The sequence below is a fragment of the Sturnira hondurensis genome, unplaced genomic scaffold (genome assembly GCF_014824575.4).
Source record: "Sturnira hondurensis isolate 20B ecotype Veracruz unplaced genomic scaffold, ASM1482457v3 Scaffold0013515, whole genome shotgun sequence".
In the NCBI taxonomy this organism is placed as follows: Eukaryota; Metazoa; Chordata; class Mammalia; order Chiroptera; family Phyllostomidae; genus Sturnira; species Sturnira hondurensis.
The window spans coordinates 1,950,456-1,971,557 of record NW_028086146.1 but is presented as its reverse complement, the minus strand read 5'-3'; positions in this window follow the sequence as shown (position 1 = coordinate 1,971,557).

Genomic DNA, 21,102 nt, shown 5'->3' with positions numbered 1-21,102 from the left:
TTCTGACTTTTGGTTTTATTATCTACAAAAAACAATAACAATAACTTAGTGATTATAAAGCCTCCTTTTAGCTCTACAGGTCACAGAATTTCTTTCTTCATGCTCAAAATAGCAGAAAATCAGACCAGCATTAGGGTTATCTTACAGTTTCAGCTTCCTGCCTGATACATTGTGACCCTGTTATTCCCTCACTCCAAGAAGGGACCTAGATTTTTGTGGATGGTAGCATATGAAAATCTCATTTCTAGTTACTTTAGGTTGTTTAATAGTTTAGGGTCAATTACCATTTTTAATTGAATATAACTGACATACAACATTGTTTAAGTCTAAGGTACACTTGAATTGATTTGGTACATTTATATATCACAATATGATTGCCACTCTAATTAACCACATGATTCAGCAATCCCACTTCTAGGTATACATCTAAAGAATGTGAAAAGAGAGTTCTGGCCAAGATGAAGGCATAGGTGGAAACCCTTCGCTTCCTAGCACAACCAAAAGGAGGATAACAACCAATCTAAAAATAATAAAAAACAAAAGTGCCAGAAAAATCAAGCTGCATGGAACTCTGACAACCGAGGCATTAAAGAAAAAGCCAACCGGAACAATCGGACCAATAAGGCAGCAGACAGCGCAGACCAACTTAGAAAAACTGTGGTGACACATAAGACCCTGGGGCTGGGGCTGACTGCCAAGCTCTGTGGGCTCCTAGGGAGGGGCTCACTTAAGAGGAAAACTGAGACTCAGAGCTGACTGTGGGCTATGGCTGGGGTTGCCATGGTAGGAGAAACTCCCAGCCTCACGTGAGAGTTGAAAAGTGTGCTAGAGAGGAGCAGGCCAGCTGCACTGTTCCCTCTCTGGCCCCTGCCGAACAGGTAGTACCACAGCGCAGCAAGGAGGGTTGCCCTACCTGGGTGAATACCTAAGGTCCTGTCCCCTTACAACCTATCAGCTGTGCCAAGACAAAGAAATGTGGCCCAAATAAAAGAACAAAGTAAAGCCTCACAGCTAAGTGATGAGGAGATTGCCAACCTATCTGACAGAGAATTTAAAGCCTTAGTAATCAAAATGCTCACAGATCTGATCGAGCTGGGTCAAAAAATGAAAAAAACAAATGAAGGATACCCAAAGTGAAATAAAGCAAAATATTCAGGGAACCAACAGTGACCGAAAGGAAACCAGGACTCAAAGCAACAATTTGGAACAAGAGAAATAAATACACATTCATCCAGAAGAAAAAGAAGAAACAAGAATCCGAAAAAATGAAGAGAGACTCAGTAACCTCTGGGACAACTTGAAATGTTCCAATATCCAAATTATAGTGGTGCCAGAAGGAGAAGAACAGCAAGAATTGAAAATTTATTTGAACAAATAATTAAGGAAAATTTCCCCAACCTGGCAAAGGAAATAGACTTCCAGGAAGTCCAGGAAGCCCAGAGAGTCCCAAAGAAGTTGGACCAAAGGAAGAACACACCAAGGCACATCATCATTAAGTTACCCAAGATCAAAGACAAAGAGAGAATCCTAAAAGAAGCAAAGGGAAAGGAGACAGTTATAAATGGGTTCCTGTTAGATTATCAGCTGATTTCTCAAAAGACACCTTGCAGGCCAGGAGGGGCTGGAAAGAAGTATTTAAAGTCCTGAAAGGCAAGGACCTACATCCAAGATTACTCTATCCAGCAAAACTTTCATTTAGAATGGAAGGGCAGATAAAGTGCTTCCCAGATAAGGTCAAGTTAAAGGACTTCATCATCACTAAGCCAGTATTATATGAAATGCTAAATGGACTTATCTAAGAGAAAGAAGATAAAAAAAGAATAGTAAAATGACAACAAACTCACAACTATCAACAAATGAACCTAAAAGAAAAACAACAAAAACAGAAACTAAGCAAACAACCAGAAGAGGAACAGAATCAGAGAAATGGACATCACAAGAAGGGATTTCAGTGGGGAGGGGGAAGAGAGGAATAGGAGGGGAAGGTACAGGGAAGAAGGGGCATAATTAGTAGGCATAAAATAGATGGGGAGAGATAAAAATGGTATAGAGAACAGAAGACTCAAAGAACTTACATGGACATGGACATGTAAGTGGACAACCTATGGACATGAACTAAGGGAGAGGAATGCTGAGGGGTTGGGGGGCAGGGTGGAAGGGGATAAAGGGGGGAAATTGGAAAAAATGTAATAGCATAATCAATAAAAATACTTAAAAATGTAAAAATAAAATATTAAAAAGGTATCTGCACTCCATGTTTATCATAGTATTACAATAGTCAAGCTATGAAAACCCGGTGGTCATGAACAGATAAATGAATAAAGAAGATGTGGCGTGTACATGTATACAATAGAATATTATTTAGTTATGAGGAAGAAGGAAATCCTGTCATTTATTGTAACAGGGTGAGTCAAGCCAGATTACTGGGGAGCAGAGGGGAGCCCCCAATCCTGCATGAGAAGCTGCATCCCCCCCCCCCCCACACCAGGAGAAGGGAGGCTGTGGGGAGAAGCTCCAAGGTGGTGGACTGAAGCAGCAGCTGGAGAAAAAGCCCACTTCCCCAGGAGGAGATGGGAGGTACTGCAGCAGAGGAGCCTGCCTGAGGCAACTATAAACAAAGGCAATGTGGTTGCATGCAACCGGTGAGCTTGAGAGGTAGCTGGAGGGAGCTTGTACAGAGCCTGTTATGAGCTGGGGTTGGGGACACCTGACTTCAGACCATGACACTTGTGCCCCTGTGCATAGTTGGGAAACTGTTCCCTTCTGCAAAATGGCAGCTGGAAGAGGGCCAAAGACACTGGGGAGCTGACAAACATGGTGCACAATGGTGCACATTGGTTGAAACTCTGGATGCTCCATTGTGCATGGATTTCTGGGCTGAGTCTTTAAAAGGGAATGTGCTGGGAAACATGCAGTCTTTCCCCTCCCCTCATTAGCCCAGTCAGCCACAGGGGCTTAAGTTCCTGAGATTCCTTAAGTTCTAGCACCCCTCTTGCACAACGCTGGCTGGTCCTGTGCGGCCCACCCTGCTGGGTCTACGCACACTCGTGAGAGATGCCTGGAGCTGAGCCATGACCAGGAACCTGCCAAGCAGCCTGGATTAACATACTACAGCCACCTGTGTTCCCCAAAGGCTGGTACTTTTAAAATGGGAAAAGGGATTCCAGACACTTCCTGGAACTGGTCTGGCCTGGCAGAGGGTGGCAGGGTTATTTGTTTTGGGGTTAAAAGGGAGTGGGGCTCTGAGACAGTGACTTGCTATTATTCCACAACTGTATGGCCTTTAAATAAACAACTTCTTTTCTTTTTCACCAAACTTCTGACTCCAGAGTTTTGTCTATAGGCGGTGAGCAGTACAACTCCACTGACTGTTCTGCAACAGCACCGGCTGTTCTGTAACATTGTAACAATGGGGATGGGCAATAAGGTCATTATGCTAAATGACATAAGTGAGACAGAGAAAGACAAATATTATGTAATATCACTTATACATGGAATCTAAAAGAGTGAAATTACGGTTTTTTAAACGTTCCCCTTTTATGTTGCTGAACCATGGTACCATCACCTCTGCCTCACGCCGTGCATACCACATTGTTGATACTTAGCTTATTATACACCCAGCTGTTAGGTCTCTGACATCAGTTAAGTGGCACATGGCAACCCTGTCTCTATTTAGGAAAATCTGTCACTCTCGGTATTGTAATAACTCATCAGCGACCATGGAGCAGGACAACACCTAAACCCCCTACTATGAATACTGCTTTAGCCCTTGAGTTCTTGTCGTCCATGGCCCCCACAACCCTCCTAAAATCTAGATGCATTTTGTGCTCTGGCTCAGAGAGGACAGACTGTGTATAGACTATGAGCTTTAGAATCACACGGACTCAGAAGTGAATGATGACAATTATTAGACTTTAGGTGTTACTGTGCCTCTCTGAGTCTCGGTTTCTTTCTGTGTGAAGTAGAGAGAACTCTTTGTCTAGAGGATTACTGCAAAACTTGATGTGGGATCATCCTTCTAAATCATATAGCACAGTTTCTAGTATTTGGCATGGGCTCAAGAGTTAATTCCCTTCCCATGTGTTGGCTCTCCCTGGCATGTTCCTGGGCCTGCTCCCACCGCCTCCGCTCTGCTGGTATTTCTTGCCTCTGAAGCTCCACTTGGCTGTCTGCCCCATGGCCTCTCAGACACAGTTCAAGCATCATCTCCTGCAAGCTCATTTTAATTCTAATTATCCTTTCCCTTGGTTAAGCATCAGTTCTCCCCTTGAATTATGTGAATACATCTCTATTGCAGTACTGAAACTATAACACAAACCATGCCAACATCAGCGACAGCAGTGTTACTGTGGTGGCTTATGTGTATTTACAATGTGTCAAACACTGTGCAAGCACTTCACAAACAGGACTTCAGCTAGTCCCACAAAAATGAGTCATTTAGTCACTGTTATTATTCCCATTTTATAGCGGGTGACCATGGGGCCAGAGAGTTTAGATACCCCATGGAAGTCCATGCAGTCAGGAAGTCATTTACCCAGACAACCCAGCTCAAGGACACAACTTCCTATTTGTTTGTCTTCCTCCTTCAATAGCCTCTGACTTCTTGGAGGGCAAGGATACTACTTCTTTCTTTACATCCCTGTTACCTAGTAATGTGCTCAGCACATGGTAGGTGCTCAATAAATGTTTGTGGAATGAATCCTTTCTGAGTTCAAATCTAACCAGTAATTTTCAGATGAGAACTATGTATGATAAAGACTCTCTCCTTGACCAAAGTTCACTCAGGCTCCTCTGAACTTTCTCTTCTCTGAGGCTCTTATTTTGGGGGCCTCCTTGTTCATCTTCTCATTTCCCAGTTTTAGTAAGAATCCTGTTAAGTCAGTTTATAGAGAATCCTTCACCATAGGTATCTATCATCCTTGATATCTGACCAAATTCCTCATTCTACACCACCTTCTAAATGATGTCAGATATCTTGGCCTGCCTTCAGCAAGAATCATACTAGGCCAGTTTAGAAAAACTCACCCTACCACCTTCATGATTTTCCATCCACTGACACCTACCCCACTCTGCTTCTTGGCCATGAGTCCCCAATTTTCCTTGTCCTATTCAGAGTTGAGACTAATGTCTCTCCCTTACTGAAAATCCTGTAATGGGGTCCCTTGAATAAAGATTTCCTTAACATCTTTAACAAATGCCAGAATTAATTTTGAGTTAACATATCTGAGACTGAACAGTCCTCATTGGGTTCATAAAGGGCAGGGCTGGAATCTTAGAAGTTCAATGTCTGGGTTCAGGCATCTGTATATCTCTGCATTACTTCTCATTCAGAGACTGATCAGTTTCCACATGAGATCCATACCCAATCTCACCAGTAAAGGCAAGACAGGCTTAGTGCTAAATTCTAAGGTATGTCCGGTGTTTTTCTAGACATGTATTCTAGACATGTATTCTAGACATGTATTCTAGACACATGTCTTTGCCATAGATGTTTTTTCCTCAACCATTTTTGCCACACTACTAATTGACCATAAAGCAATTTTGGCACTAAAAAAGACAAAGTCATGACAAATAAAAGATGGGCATTAAAAAAATTAATAAAACATGAAAAAATGAATCACAAGATTTAAAAAGATTATTTAAAGTGTGTATAGACTCATATACACTTTAAATAATACTGTGCAAATAACTGACTTTATTTTGGGGATTGTACCAAAGCACTGTCTTCTTTCTATAGGAAATGTGGGTTCAACTCCGTGTAGTCAAGGAGGGTCCTTGCCTCTCTTTCTCCTCCCAGTGTGATGTGTTTCAAAATAAGAAATGACCTGGCTGGTATAGCTCAATGGATTGAGCGCGGGCTGCAAACTAAAGTGTCGCTGGTTCGATTCCCCGTCAGGGCACATGCCTGGGTTGCAGGTCAAGTCCCCACTTGGGGGCACACAAGAGGCAAAAACACATTGATGTTTCTCTCCTTCCCTTCCTCTTTCTTTAAATAAAAATAAAAATAAAATCTTAAAAAAATAAGAAATGAACTCTTGAGGCAAATCATTATCATTGGGAAGAAGTGCTAACTAGTTTAAGACCACCTTCACCATATCTACTTATCACTCTGTAGACCACTATGAGGGCTAGATGAGACTTATATATAATATAAAAATAGGAGTAACTGTGTGAACTTTGTCAGCAGAAAAACAAAACAATACTGACAACTAGCTTAAATACATTAAGTCTACCAAAGACAGTTGATTCATCAATAAATAAAACCAAACAGAAAACACTCAAACTGTCAACCAGTTATTTTATCTTTTTTTTTAGAGCAAAATTTCCTATAGTCCATTAGTTATGCAGTGCAAATGTTTGCAGCAAAGCTGTCTATGGCAAAGATGCGACGGTGAAAGAACCTACAGCCATTCCAAGGGTACGCATATCATAAAGGGTCAGGACTCACTTCACTGCAGCCTTGCAGGCTAATCATAAGCGAAAGAGGTACTGCCATTTTGTCAAGAATGTGCCCCGTTGTCATTAGAACCAGCATTAGAATAAATTCCTAGCCTGAGAGAAGGTAAGAAAGAAAAGCTTTGGGCTGCTTTGTGAATATGTGCGCAAACCCATGTTTGAAGGACATGCTGGGCCAAGACCAGCACATCCTGGGATATGTGTCTGACCCAAGATGATCTTGAATTTGGTGTGTTTGTTCGAATTACCATATTTGAAAACATTTGCACATGAAGATGCATAATTATATTTTTGTCTGAAGCAATGGCATATAAAAGAGAAAATCACCAAGACCTTTACCAGAAGACAGACCTGCCTCTGCCTTCAAGTTTGCATGCCTCCCAGGGGTTGCCCTTCTGTTCTTGTCCTGTGTGCCTGGCTCTCAGTCCCTCCAGCAGAGAAAAATTCTTGTTTATTTACACAATGCCCAGTGTGGAGGTGCTGCCATTATTACTATTTTTTTCAGTTTTTGATTGCAATTTGTGCTTTCTCCACAGCTTTTTTCCCAGGGCCACTTGAGAAGAATAAAGCAAGAGCCTCCTTTGTCGCATGACAAGAATGGAAACACAAAGGGAGACAAAAGGCATCCCTGGTAGGTTTTCTCTGTCACCAATTTTCTCTTAAACTAGGTTGGCAAACTGAAAATGAAGCTGTGTTGTCTGATCCCACAATGGAAGAACATGACATTTGTTAAATGGTAAAAGAAAGGACCCATCACTGTCATATTATACCAACTGGCAATGAACCTTGGAAAAATGTCCTGTTCTTTCAAGCTCAGAGGGAACTGATTCAAAGAAAGAATGACTCAGTATATCAGCTCTATTGTTTCTTCCTAAAGCAAGTAATCCTTCTCCTTGGGCCCATTCAAGCTCACAGCCCTGTATCCTCCCATTGAATAATCGACTATATTCTCATTGTTGCCTATCATGTAAATGAGAGTTGTTAACTGTACCAGGGTCAAAATTCTTCAAATAATTGCAGGCTGGGATTTTGGAATTTTTAACATTTAAAAAAAATGACTAGGAGGAATAGCTTTTCTCCCAAACAGCAATTTTCTCTCTCTCTCTTATGATAGCTTTATTGTTCCATGTCATATGTTCATGTGCTACAAGTAAAAACTTTTGGGGAGAAAGATTGAAATATGATCAAGATGTGGACACTGTGAAGAAGCCCACAAGAAAACTGGAACTAGGGAAAGAAGGTAGTACCTGAAGAGACAAAGGTCATTTTCAGGTGGTGTGACACAGAAGACTTCATTGAGAAGGCCAGCATTTAATCTGGACTTTGCGAGGTAGTTAGAGTTTCAGTGGGGAAGTGTGGTGGTGAGGAGGGGTAGAAAGAAGAAAATGATATGAGAAAATAAGAGATAGGAAACATTTAAAACATTACATGCAAATATTCAACTTGGCTGCAGCACTGGGTGTAGGGAAGGTCACTTATGAAGGAAGGTTGGGGCCAGGCTACGAGTGACTTTTAGTGTTAAGGAATTTGGACATGTTTCACTTGGCCATGTACCAAGCATTTTACATCTATTACCTTGCTAATCCTCACATCAATCCAATGAGGCTCAAAGGTTCCGTTAGTCACCCAGGAGCATGGAGCTGGTAAACAACAGAGGTAAAACTGGGTCTCACGTCTGTGCAGCTCTACAGGCCATGTTTGCAGTCTCTCTAGGTTACCTTGCTAACGTCAAATGCTGCTGCAAGCAAATTAATCTTGGAGCGAGGACTGGGGGTAGAGCCCAGCTTCACGGCCACTGCGGTAGGCTTGAGATAAAATGACAAGAGCTGTCATTAGGAGGTGGCTTAGTGATGGAGAGGAGGCACTGTGAGGGCGACTCAAGAATAATCATAAAGTGGGTTGTCAGAGGGGAAGGGATTGGAGCACTGGGTGAAAAAGGTGAGGAGATTAAGAAGTGCAGAGTGGTAGCTACAAAATAGTCACAGGGATATAAAGTACAGCGTAGGGAATACAGTCAATAATATTGTGATAACCACATATGGTGCCAGATGGGTACTGAAAATATCAGGGGAACATTTTGTAAAGTATATGATTGTCTAACCACTATGCTGTACCCCTAAACTGATACTAAATAATACTGAATATTAACCATAATGGAAAAATAAAGGTTAAAGGTCAATGCCATAAAAAAAAGAGACTTAATAAACTTCCAGGCAACTATATGCAGCAGCAGCAACAATAACTAACACAAAGGAAATAACTCTCATGAGGTGGGTTGATTATCAAGGGTCAAGAGACAGGGAAGAATCAAATGTGACTCTAATGAGTTTTCCAGCCTCAGTGCTGAGAGCATAGGGCTAGTCTTGACAGAAATGGAGAAGCCACAATATTTTGGGGGAAGGTGGTGGGTTTATCCATAACTTGTATCCTTTTTGACTCAAAAGTTGAGTGTAGGCCCAGAGCTGCAGCCTGGAGGGTTGAAGGTGATCCAGACAGCGCTCTGCCTTGCAGTGAAACCAAAATACATAAAGTCTGGGCATGTTGCCGCCATGCCCTCAAAACCTTTGGGTGAGCAAAAAGAACAAGTTCTTCATTGAAATGCCCTTGAATAGAGCTACTCCATAGCCTTGGGAAGATTCTAAAAAGGGGGAAAAGGAAGTATTTAGCACAGCATACAGGCTATGGGCAACTTTTTAGGTTATAACTGCTACAGAGCAATGTGTGTGTACCAGGAGAACCCTAAGACTAAGAACAGAAGCGCTCATCAAATTGCTCTTTTTGAAGAGCAAAAGTGGAGGGAGGTTTAAACACATCCACTTGACTGTTATGACAACAAGGAGATATGTGCATGTGCACATACCTACACACATACGGTGCTCTCTTGAGTCACGTGCTGGGCAATGTGAAATATGTTAACCATTGTTCCAGAAAGCAACGATATACAATTTGAGTGTGGTCTCTTGGGTGAGAGAATGTACTTTTTTTTTAAATCCTCTGTGGGGACAACTTTGCCCCCAAAGTCCCCCCGCCTGCCACAGATGAAAGTGAAACTACCAAGACATGATCTACTTGGGGAGGAGAGGTGGCCAATCTCTCAAAGAAGAAGGGCCAAGAGTTCCTTCCTCAAGGGGTTTTTACTGGGTTCATTTGCACAAGAATACAGGTAAGGATCAAATAATAGATAGCATTCAAAGAACTATGAGGACTTATTCACAGTTAGGGTCAGATAGCTAAAGAGCCATACAACTTAGAGAAATAAACTTCTTGCTTAAGCCTTTATCATTTAAATGAAAGCGTTCTAAGCAAAGCAGGTTTCACAGGATTTTACATATTCTTTCTTATGCCTGGATTACACTCTAGCTGGCAAAGGGCTGCACCGTCTTCCCCATCATAAATTTTCAGGCTTAAGTGGATTAGAGCCAGGAAGCGCTTCTCCCAGAGGGAAATGGGGACTCAGGCTATGTCAGAATAGCTGGGGGGCGAGGGTTCATCACTCCTTCTTTGTTGCAGCCCCCTGAGTCCTTCTGTGATGGCCTCCCAAGTGATTGTGTCTGGCTTAAATTGCCCCTCCTCTGAAGGGTCATACCTGTCATAGACTAACTGACCAAGCATTGGGGGCAGGAGACAAGCTTTGTCTCCTTAGTGGCTTGCATTCTGGAGGTTGCTCACTCAGCCTTAGCCATGGTGGGGCAGTTACAACTCTTGAAACCAGGCAGAGAGGTTCCCAACAATCCTCATACAATGACATATATATTTTTTCCATTGCTGAGAGAGAGACAGAGAGAGGGATTGATAGGTTGTTTCCTTGTACATGACCCAACTAGGGACTGATCTTGCAGTCTGGGTATGTGGGCACATGCCCTGACCAGGAATCAAACCGGCGACCTTGTGTTCTACTGCACAACGCTCCAACAAACTGAGCTATGCTGGCCAGGATAGCAGAATGTGCTTTTCAACCAGCATCGCTTTTCCCACAAAGAACAATCAGAGAAGTGTTTGATTGTATATAAACCACTTCAGTCAAATGCTAGCATTTTCCCACATCTTTCCTATGACCTCAATTGGACAGTTTTATGATATCTATTTTATCAGGAGATATTAAATAATGAAGTGTTTTAAAGAAGGGAATTTTCCAGTTAAATATGGAGTTTCCCTTAATGCCAATTAAAAACTAGTGAATTTTCTTGGGTGAAAATTTTTCTAAAACATAACAGACACTCTTGTCACCATAGACAGCACTAAATAAGATGAAAATGCATTTCTTTCTTTTGGTAGTGTTGTCATCATTGACTCAAAGAAAGTAGAGCTAATTTTTTATCTTTAAATGGCCTCGGACTGCTCATGTTTTGAGTTCACTTATCTCCCATGGATAGGCTCCTGACTCTCCATCTGACTAACTCGTCTCTCAGCCCCCACTTGTTCTACCTCCCTGCATTCTAGCTGCAATAGGCAGGGGTGGGGGTGGGGGAAGAGCAGTGGTTTCCATGGCATTTAATGCCTACAACTGTGTGGAATTTAGTGCACAGGTTGTCTGATACCCACGTTGGAGTTCAATAAGTTCTTTTTTTTAATTTCTAGTGTTCTGGTTCTGAGTAGTTGAAGTTTCTACATAAGAGATCTTGAGATAAATTAAGTATCATAATATTTTAGGCAGGAAAATTTTCTAATTAATCGTATTTGAGCTCTTTCTGCTTTGAGGGAGTTAGGATTGAATACTTTTAGACTTTTAGGGAAAGCAGTTGCTAAGTGGAATAAACACGTCTGCCTCAGGTGAGAATAGAAACAAGCCCTGGTGAATAATAATAGCAGCCGTGATGTGCAAGCCCCCCTCTAAACATTCTACCTGTATAACTCTCACTTAACCTTTCCAGTGACTCTCATTGGAAAGCATATTCTTATTTTTCAGTAGAGATGCCTGAAGCTTGAAAAGGCAAATTAACTTATTCAAAGAGACAGAGCTGGAATTCCCATGCCGTCCTCTCAAACAGGACCCTGCTGAAGGCCTCCCGTGCAGCCTCCCGCTCATTTTGCTGGATGACTCATCAGAGTTTCCTGACTCTACAGAGGGGCAGGAGAAGGCACGGAAGCCAGAGGTTAGAGGGGGCGTTGCATATTCAATGTCGATGGCTACTGCTTTCAAGCAAATAAAGAGCCTGCTGAGAGAACAGGTGTGGCAGCAGCAGAGACTCATCCACCACTCTGGAGGCTAGACAGCTTCAGGCCATGCTCAGTCACTGGAGCCTTATTTCTTTTTATTTTATGGGGCACATTCCTCCATTCAGTGGACTCAAAGGAGAAGAAAAGCCTATTAGAAGAAAAGAATCATGACTGTTAGTCATTCTTCCTTTTGCTTTCTACAGTTCAGAATTCATCTGTTATTTTCTGTAAAACCATCGACTTGCAGTAGTACGAAGATTTTGGGTACATCCTTTACACAGATTTATCAGTTATTAACAATTCCTTTTTCACTTTCTCCCCCTGCCTCTACATATTCAAAACAAAAACAAAAACAAAAACAAAAAAACTCTATCAACTTGCAGAAGAGGATTTTAAAAAGCCTGAATACAAAGAAAGACACAGGGTTACTAGCCAGTCTTGACCATCCTTTCTTTGGCTTTGGCAAGAGGACCTCCTAATTATTCAGGTTCCCCAGATTTTATCATTCAGCAACAGCTCCTTTGGACTTTGCTTTTTAAGCAGAGAATTCTTTAGATGCCCAGAGCAGAACTAGCACAGAAAAAGATAAGCTGCTAAAGAAAGTCAAAATCCAAAAAAAAAAAAAAAAAGGCATAATAGAATGGCATGAAAAGGTGCATGGTTTTAGCTAGTGATTATAAAGCTACTGTATTTAATTGAGGTAACAATGACACAAAGTAGAATGTAATTATTTTATGTCTAGCATCTGTCTTTGATTCTATTGTTTTGTTATTCATTTCTGGACATTGGTGAGAGATGTTTCTTTCCTTTTTCACTTTTTCCTTATCAGTCCACTGAAGCAAAACATCCTGTAGCTTGAAAGTTATGTATGGATACATGCATGGGTACATTCAAGAAATATTCAAATTCTGTCTCTCTCTTACAAACCCTGCATTTATTTTGGTTATATTTTCAACCTCCCCTGTCTTTCCCTCTTCATTTTTTCCCTCCCTTCTTTCTTTCTAAAAATATTAGCTAGGAGCTATTAAAGTGCCAGGCACTGTGCAATGACTTAGAAATATATATTTGTATAAATATATTTATACACTCATAAATATATACAAATGTACATGTGTATATGAATATGTATATAAATAATTTGCAGAAATATTTATAAGCATATATACTTATGCAAATGTATATTTAAAGGCTCCTAGTTTATCAACAAATCATATTACAGCATATATATACATACACACATATTAACTAGGAGTCTATACATATATATTGAGAACCTTTATTTAAAATATTAACTACAAGCCTTCAAAGTGGCAGTGTAGTCACTTCCACAGTGATTTAAAGGTTCCTAATTGATATGCGTAGTCTATTTAGTTAGTATGTATATTATATATATTATACATAGGGGTAATATACATAGGGATATAGTATATATATTTATGTACTCTGCCTACCTTTAGAATTATATACTTACCCTTTACCTTATGTTTTGGATAATTCGGTAGATATAATCACTCTTTACTAAACTTTAATGACATTATGATTCAAGATACTCATTTGTTTCTCTGGAATAGGAACTATAGCTAGCTGAAGTTCAGCTCAAAGTTTATAACCTTAAAAACTTCATCAACTTTATTAGTTAAAAGAGCAAATATAGTTTTTAGATGATGATAAAAATGTGCCTAAGAGAGACTTTTTCTCTGACCATAGTTGTTTAGAATAAGAAACAATAGAATATATTAACATATAAATGAAGCTAAATTTAGCCATGTGGAAAAATTTAAAAATTATAGACTTGTCAGAGGGTGTGTAAAATTCTGAATGAAAAGAAGATTAGTGAGTTTACTCCATATACAGTGGACAATTCTAATTCCTTTAAAATCCAGGTTATTCACCCTTCAGAAAAAATCTCTAGTTTTTGTTAAGTAGTAGAGTGTGTTTGCCTTCACCATTAGCGGCTCTTTATAATTATATTGTCAATCTGAAAGGGCAGGCAAGGCCAAGTTGAAACATACCATAACTCCACAGCCCTAAGACTGAGTAGAAGTGAGACAGTCACTAAAATAAATGGACTATGGAGAGAATTTTTTTTTCAAAAGAAGCAATATTATGTGAATGACAAATCCTTTAATTACTCAAGATAATATCTGATTAAGGATCTCATCATCTTTTTACAAAGACCATCTAACGCATGGCCACCGGGCCACCAGGATATAACAAGGAAGACACTCCGCACATGGCCACCAGTGTTCCTGACCTGTGAAGGAAAGGAAGACCCAAGGACGTTTTCAGGTTGCTTGGTGTTGGAGTCTATCTGCCAGGTGAGTTCAATTTCACTAAGAATTCCCAGATATGACAGGCAGTCAACAACTTTGCTGGGCCTGACAAGTTTCATTTCAAGGAGTCCAGATCGTAATTTCAAGCAGACTGGCTGCTGTTATAGGTCCAGTCAATCCAAGGTTTCAATGGCCTTCAGGCACTACTTCACTGCGCACACGTGATCAGAGAACCACCCAGGCCTATGTGACAAAGGCTGGGAAGGAACTAGAGAGTCCCTTAAAACAAAAGCATGTTTCAGCAGCTTATTGAATCAAGTGCCTTTTTATAATGACTGATCTTCTATTTGCAATATGTACGAGGAAAAGAGGCATTTCTGGATTTAGGATAAAATCTGGGGAAGGAACTTCCTCTTTCTCACTGGTGACTTACTTTTACTGACCTGCGAAAGAGTATTGGATACTCTGCTCTCTGATTCAAATTTTACTGGACTTTACCCACAGTTTCTAAAATGACCACGTTTAAAAATTCTATAAATGTTTGACTTAAGTGTCAAATAAAAGAAGTTTAAAGGCCCTGGCTGGCGTAGCTCAGTGGATTGAGCGCGGGCCTGCGAACCAGAGGATCGCAGTTTGATTCCCAGTCAGGGCACATGCCTGGGTTGCAGGGAGGTTCCTTGCAGGCTAACTACCAGCAGGGGATGCACAAAAGGCAACCATACATTGATGTTTCTCTCCCTCTCTAAAGATAAATAAATAAATAAAATCTTTAAAAAAAAAGAAGTTTAAAAATGTCAGTCTAGCTTTGGCTGGGTTGCTCAGTTGGTTGAATTGTTGTTCCATGCACCAAAGGTTGTGGGTTCTATTCCAGTCAGGGCGCATACCTAGGTTGTGGATTCAATACCCTGTTGGAGCACATTCAGGAGACAATGAATTGGTGTTTCTCTCTCATATCAGTGTTTCTCTCTTAAATCAATAAACATATCCTCTAGTGAGGATTTAAAAAAATGAAAATATCGGTCTACATTTTACATTGGTACATACCAAATATACACATTACATGCATACATTAAACACATACAGAATCATCCTAGCTTGAAATATTCTGTCCGGTTGTCAGCTAACATCCACATAGTCTAAATTTTAGTTTTGAAAACATGGTCTCTGGACCCATATAAGCCACTGTTTTGACTCTAAGAGTGAGCTTCATATTTTAATTCAATAGATGTTTTCTGAAACCTTCTCCAGATGCAATGTTGGTGTTTTAATTTAATATCTAGTGAAACCAGAAGACTCTTAGTGCGTGGCACATGGCACATTGTTTTTTACTTGTTTCCTTTACCAAGACATGGTGGATTTATTATAACACTCTTAAATGCAGTACTTGATATATAGAACCTTTTAGAAAAATTGATTTTTATAACTTTCAACAATATTTGTTACATGAAACAATATATTTTAATATATGATATATCATCACATACACAAATGTTATAATAATACATATTACAATATGTCACCGTATGATATATGAGACCATTGAACTGGTTCTGCTGGCACAAGCAAGTCATCTTTTTGTTTTACAGACAAGGACAGTTTAATATTTTCCTCATAAGCTGTTATGAGAAAAGTGAATTAATACATGCAAAATTGTCAGAAAAGATCTTGGCACATTCTAGGAGACACTGAACTAACTTGACACATAAGCTCAAAAAAGCAAGCCACCTAGGAAATGAACAGATGTTTGATAAATGCTGTTGCTGCTCTTATTATTTAAAGTCCTAGTTCCCGCACCTGTAGACGGAACAGGTGGATTTGATTTTGACAATCTCTGCAGTTTCTCTCTTTGGGGAACCCTCTGCTGCTCTATCCTTTAACGTTCTATGAAGTGACCAATCTCCTAGATGAGTAGGTCAGGTTAAATTGAACACAAATAAAAATTTACCCTGAAGTATTAAGAATCCATGGTAGCAAACAGAAGCAGATGAGTAACTATTTTGCTTTGCTACAATGAATAACTTCTCAGTGTTTGCTTTTTTATAATGCCAGAATGATGAAATGATAATAAGCAGGTAATTTCCCCTATGGGCTTCAAAACTTGGCCAAGTTGTGAATGCTTTGGGATCCAGAGAGACAGAGGCCAAGCTTAGCCCTAACAGGGAGCAGAAGAGCTCTCTGGAGGCTCACTCTGATACATTAATTTTGTGTTGTAAATCTGGGAGAATGCTTGTATAGCCCAAGAGCCAGTTGTTCCAGCAACTGCTATCCGAATCCTTCACTGCCCAAATAGTTGCTCTCTTTCTCTTCCTATGCGAAATATAGGCTGGTCATGGGGGCTGTAAAAACTGCTTAAAATTAGGCTTTGAGCTAGTGAATATGTCCTCTCCTGAAAAAACATTTTTTCCTAACATTTCCCAGTATTTTTGCTCCACCAAAAATCCAAGTGTTACAATAGGCAGTTAGTTAGAGATTAATGAAAAAGAAGGAGGCCAGACACCTAATTAAGCTGGATTAGCTAGGAAGGGGCAGCAGCTTCCCAGACACTCCATTTGGTGCGGGAATAGTCGTATCCCCCCACAAATGGAGACTAATCCCCAAGCAGGCAGGAAAGACTAGTTTTCCAATCTCCCGAAAGAACCACCACCCATTCCTCCGGATTAATGGGGGAGGAAGAACCAGGGAGGGAAAATTCCTCTGCAGAAGCATGCACAGAATATGCCAAGATGGCGACCATAAAGGGGAGGTTCTATCCTGGAAAAATCTAGGAAAAGGAATGAATAGGATAAGGGCAGGAAACCTGGGAAGATCTAGGAAAGGGATCTGATAGTTTGAAAGGAAGCTTACGTTCGCCCAGACGCAGGAAAATATAATCAAAGATTAAAAAGCCTGAGGTGCATGCTCTCTTTGGCAGACATGTGGCCCAAAGTGCAGCACTGACGGGCTGGATGGGAACAGAGACTGTGCTGGGTGGGAATAGAGACTGTGCTGGACTACTGGAGCTTTGGATACCAGGCTACTAGCATGGCAGCTCTGGGTCCTGGTCTCCCTCCTGGGCATGGTGAGGACAAGTGCAGGCCTGCGGCCCTAGAGGCTGAACTTTTTCTACAATGAGACAGAGCTGAGACACCTGGTCATGGATGAGGCATTGGGCATGGTGTGCCTGGGGGCAGTCCTTTGTTTTTGCTCCAGTAAATGTTGCCACTATATTTCAAATCCTCCTACATGTGTACCCCTGAAATGCATTTCTTGCAATACTGTGGAAGAATCCTATTTTCTCAGGCAACACAAGGGCTCTATTTTTTATTTCTAAACACATAGAACAGTAGTTTTTTTTTAATATAGTGGTGAGAGACAAAGCAGCCAAGAAGCTACATTTTTCTAGGGCAAAATATTATTCATCAATAGTTTAATTTCCATAATGTTTTACAAAATGAACCACTCCTGATCAGGCATAAGTTTATGGGGCATACTGCTTGCGAGACAATTCCAAAGGAAAAGAAAGACAAAAAGAGAAATAGAGCATGCCTGAGAGAAAAAATAAAGGGGAATTTTGGTTTGTGGTTTAACTGGTTTCTAACAGTGTCCCTGACATAGTTTTGTTCCATGTAAAGAATATGCAACAGTGACCCAAGTCCTCTTCAGTAGTAAATTGTGGTTCTGTCAGTCGACAGCTGGTATGTAAGTAACCTTGTCGGTTGTATTGTACCAAGGAAACGGGAGACTTACAGGGCTAGCATTAGGGCCCCGTTTATGGAGAAGGCTAATCAGACAAGGCAGGACTGGCCAGAGTACATCGTGAAAGGCTGCATTCATCACCAGTGCTATGTACAAGCTGGGTCTTCATATTTCTTTTTGTCATGCAATGTCCTCTTTTCTTGTGGCCCCCTCACTTGGAACTGTGTACTCAGGGGACAAAGGTTCTCTAGTAGGTTTTGACTACCTCAAATTCCATGATGCCTAAGAATCCATGATGCTCACCAACTCAGCAAGTTGCCCCAAAAAGGTTGGGACATTAAATGAATTCAAACTAATTGTATTATATAAACTTCATGGGTGAAAAGGGTCAAGTAGTAAGGGTCATCTCTGTATTATAATATTTAACAATTATCTTTTGTTCAAATGTTAGACTATTATACCACCCTCCACAGATGCCTATAAACAGCATTCGTGTGCAATTTTAATGGTTAGGGAGGGCTTTGTTACTCAGATGTGGGGTTGGCATGCTTCTAAATCCAAAGCATTTTTAAGTGTTCTCAATAGGGTGTAGTATAATAAAATGATCTCAAAGATATACTTCCCAAGTCAGCTCCCTTACAAATGCAGTTTTGAGAACTACAGTGTAAATGGGGGAAGAAGCTGTTGGTAGCACTGAGTTGGGTGTTACAATCAGACACCTACTCTGTTCTAAAAGTGAGGCTGGGAGGCCTTCGGTGCATTGCCAGTATCTTTTCCTGAGTTTACAACTCAACCTAAATGTTTTCGATGGGGAAATTTTAGCATGATGTAATGAATGATTTAATCCTAAAAATGTATTTTTATAAATAGTACGAAAAAGTGCAAAGTTTTAATGCTAAATGAGAAAGTTCATTGTATAGAGATTACTGATTGTCACTGTGCTTAAAATAAAATAAATCTAAAAACTTACATAAGGAAAGAAAAACACCTTACAAAGAAATTCAACAAAAGTCTGTGGAGCTCATGGGGCTATGAGTGATATTTTTCCTCCGTTTATTTTTTGGTGGTCTCTAAATTTTCTATACTAGATATATTTTTAATCAGCATGTATTACCTTCACAACAGAAACATGGACTGAATAAAAGCTACAATAAAAATCAAGGGCAAGATGATTGTTCACTGAGAGATGCAAAATTAATTTGTTAAAAAGTAAAAACAATAATTTGAAATATAAAAGAAAACTGTGTAAACAAATCACGGCACCCATGACAAGCAGGACTGGATGGCCCCTGGAGGTCCTCTGTGCCATGTTCCCCCCAGCCAGGTCATCTGAAGGTGAGAATTGTTAAGGCTGGAGCGTTAAAAGCCTGTTCTTCTCACATGAGAAGAGAGAAGTGGAAAGAACACGATATTTTTTATTTAAAGAAGTCTGGATTCAAATTTTAATGCTGCTGCATAACTCTCTGTCCCTAAGGCAAATTACTTAACCTCTCCAAGCTTTAGAGAGGAAAGTTCTCAGTAATACACACTTCTGGTGGTTTTCAGATTTAAATGAGAGAGGGTACTAATTGCCTGGTAGCATACAAATGGCAGCTATTTAACATTATCATTATTATTTGATCCTCTTCGATTCCTCAGTGGCCCCCAGATCAGAAATATTTTGGTGCTTTTTCTCTTGAGTTTATAAGAAAATGAAGGTAAACTACTGAAACCTCTGTCCTGTGTATTCCAGTGTTAAATAGGATAAACATTTCAGGTCATGGCATATTTTCCTTTTGCAGATAAGAGTTATTGCGGCATCATCTCTTGATCTCTGGTCTCCTTCAGTTTCTTCCCCATTCCGGGTTTTGCTTTACTGAAAAATTTCTCAAAAGCATTTTCTACGCTCTCTCCACTCCTCGCAGCCTCATTCTCTCTCAAGTGCACTCCATTCGGGATTTTCTCCCACCACACCACTGAACCTGCACTTCTCACGGTCACCAATGAACTCCATCTTGCTAATTCCGAAGGCAAAGTTTTAATCCTGTAGTCCTTGATTTACTAGTGCAAGATCATTCCCTCTTCCTTTCGATGTATTTATTTCACATTTCTTTATTAACTCTTCCCCCTGAATGTAGGCCAAATGAGGGTAAGTACTACTCTATCTCCAGGCCCTAGAACAGAGAGCTTGCCTCATAGTAGGGACTCAATAAATGCCGGTGAAATGAATGACTACAGAAGTAGTTTGATGAATGAAAGATTGCAAGAAACGGACAGACTTTCCCTTGCTCTGTGTGACTCCTGAGCAGTCCTTAAGAGGAATGTGAATGCATCCTTTAAACCGAAGCTGACCCCACCACCTGCGGATGCCACTGGAAGTTCTTGGACTTCTGCTCAACGCTTATAATTTGTTGGCATGCGCGATGCTTTGGCTTTCGAGAGATGCATTTCCGACTTGGATTTTTCTGCTACAAGCTTTGGTTGCATATGCCCATGTTTACTTGTGTGTGAGGTATGCTGGGCCTGGCATCTGCTCTGCTTCCGGCCCCTCTATGTGCCTGTGCCCACGGGATGTCTGGGAGTTTGTCAGCATGTTATAAGGAGGTTTAGAAAAATTCTCCTCTCTGAGCCTTCTGGCTTATCTTATATTGGCTGAGAAAGCTACCAAGTTTGCTCAGCTGGCAGAGCGACAGAATCAGCCCATACAAGGAAATAAAACAGCTGCACTGGGGATGGAGAGCTTCCGAGGGCCAATGAAAGGGGAAGACGAAGAGATTACGGCTCATGGATGGCAGATGGTTGAGGTCTGGTTAGAAAGAGGGTTGTCAAGAAACATTTAATCTTAGGCAGAGTTGGAACATGGGAATTTAAAACCACAGATAGGCCATAGACAAAGCTGGCAATCTCAAGCTCTGTGTCTCCTCTAACACCCTGCCCCCATCTTTAGTCCATATGAAAAATGCGAGTAGTTCTTGAGAGCCCTGAGTGTTTGGGATGCTGGGAGGTATGTTACCTGTGCACTGTAGCCTTTCTCTGGAGCCCTCAGCCACTCAGCAGCATGTGTCTGCAGGTGCAGGGGCTGGGAGTGGAGCATTGGCGTCTGTTGCACTGAGGCTCTGAAACAGGCATTGACAGAGGAGATTTCCAGGACAGCCATGGAAAAAGAGCGTGCCATTCAGAGTGGCTTTCTGACTTCAGTGTTTTCAGAATGTGCTGTCTGTGACAAGGATCAGTTTCCCTGCTTCCTGCCAGTGAGCACGCATGTTTTCTTGCAATGTGAAATGAGGGGCTGGGGAGAAGGAATGAACAAATAAAAGGAGAGGAGGAAAGATAAATGCGAAGCACTGTGGTTTAGTTTTTTTAGAAAGATTATCTATTCTTCCTAATATGCTCTTTTTCCCCCTCCTAGAGAGTGTTACAAAATGAGAAGAGCAAATGCTTTGGAATTAGACACATCTGTGCTTGAATCCTGGCTGTTTCAGTTATAATGTTGATTTAGGCAAGAAACCTACTCTCTCAAAATTTCTTAATTGATAAAATTGAGAAATAACACTGATTACAT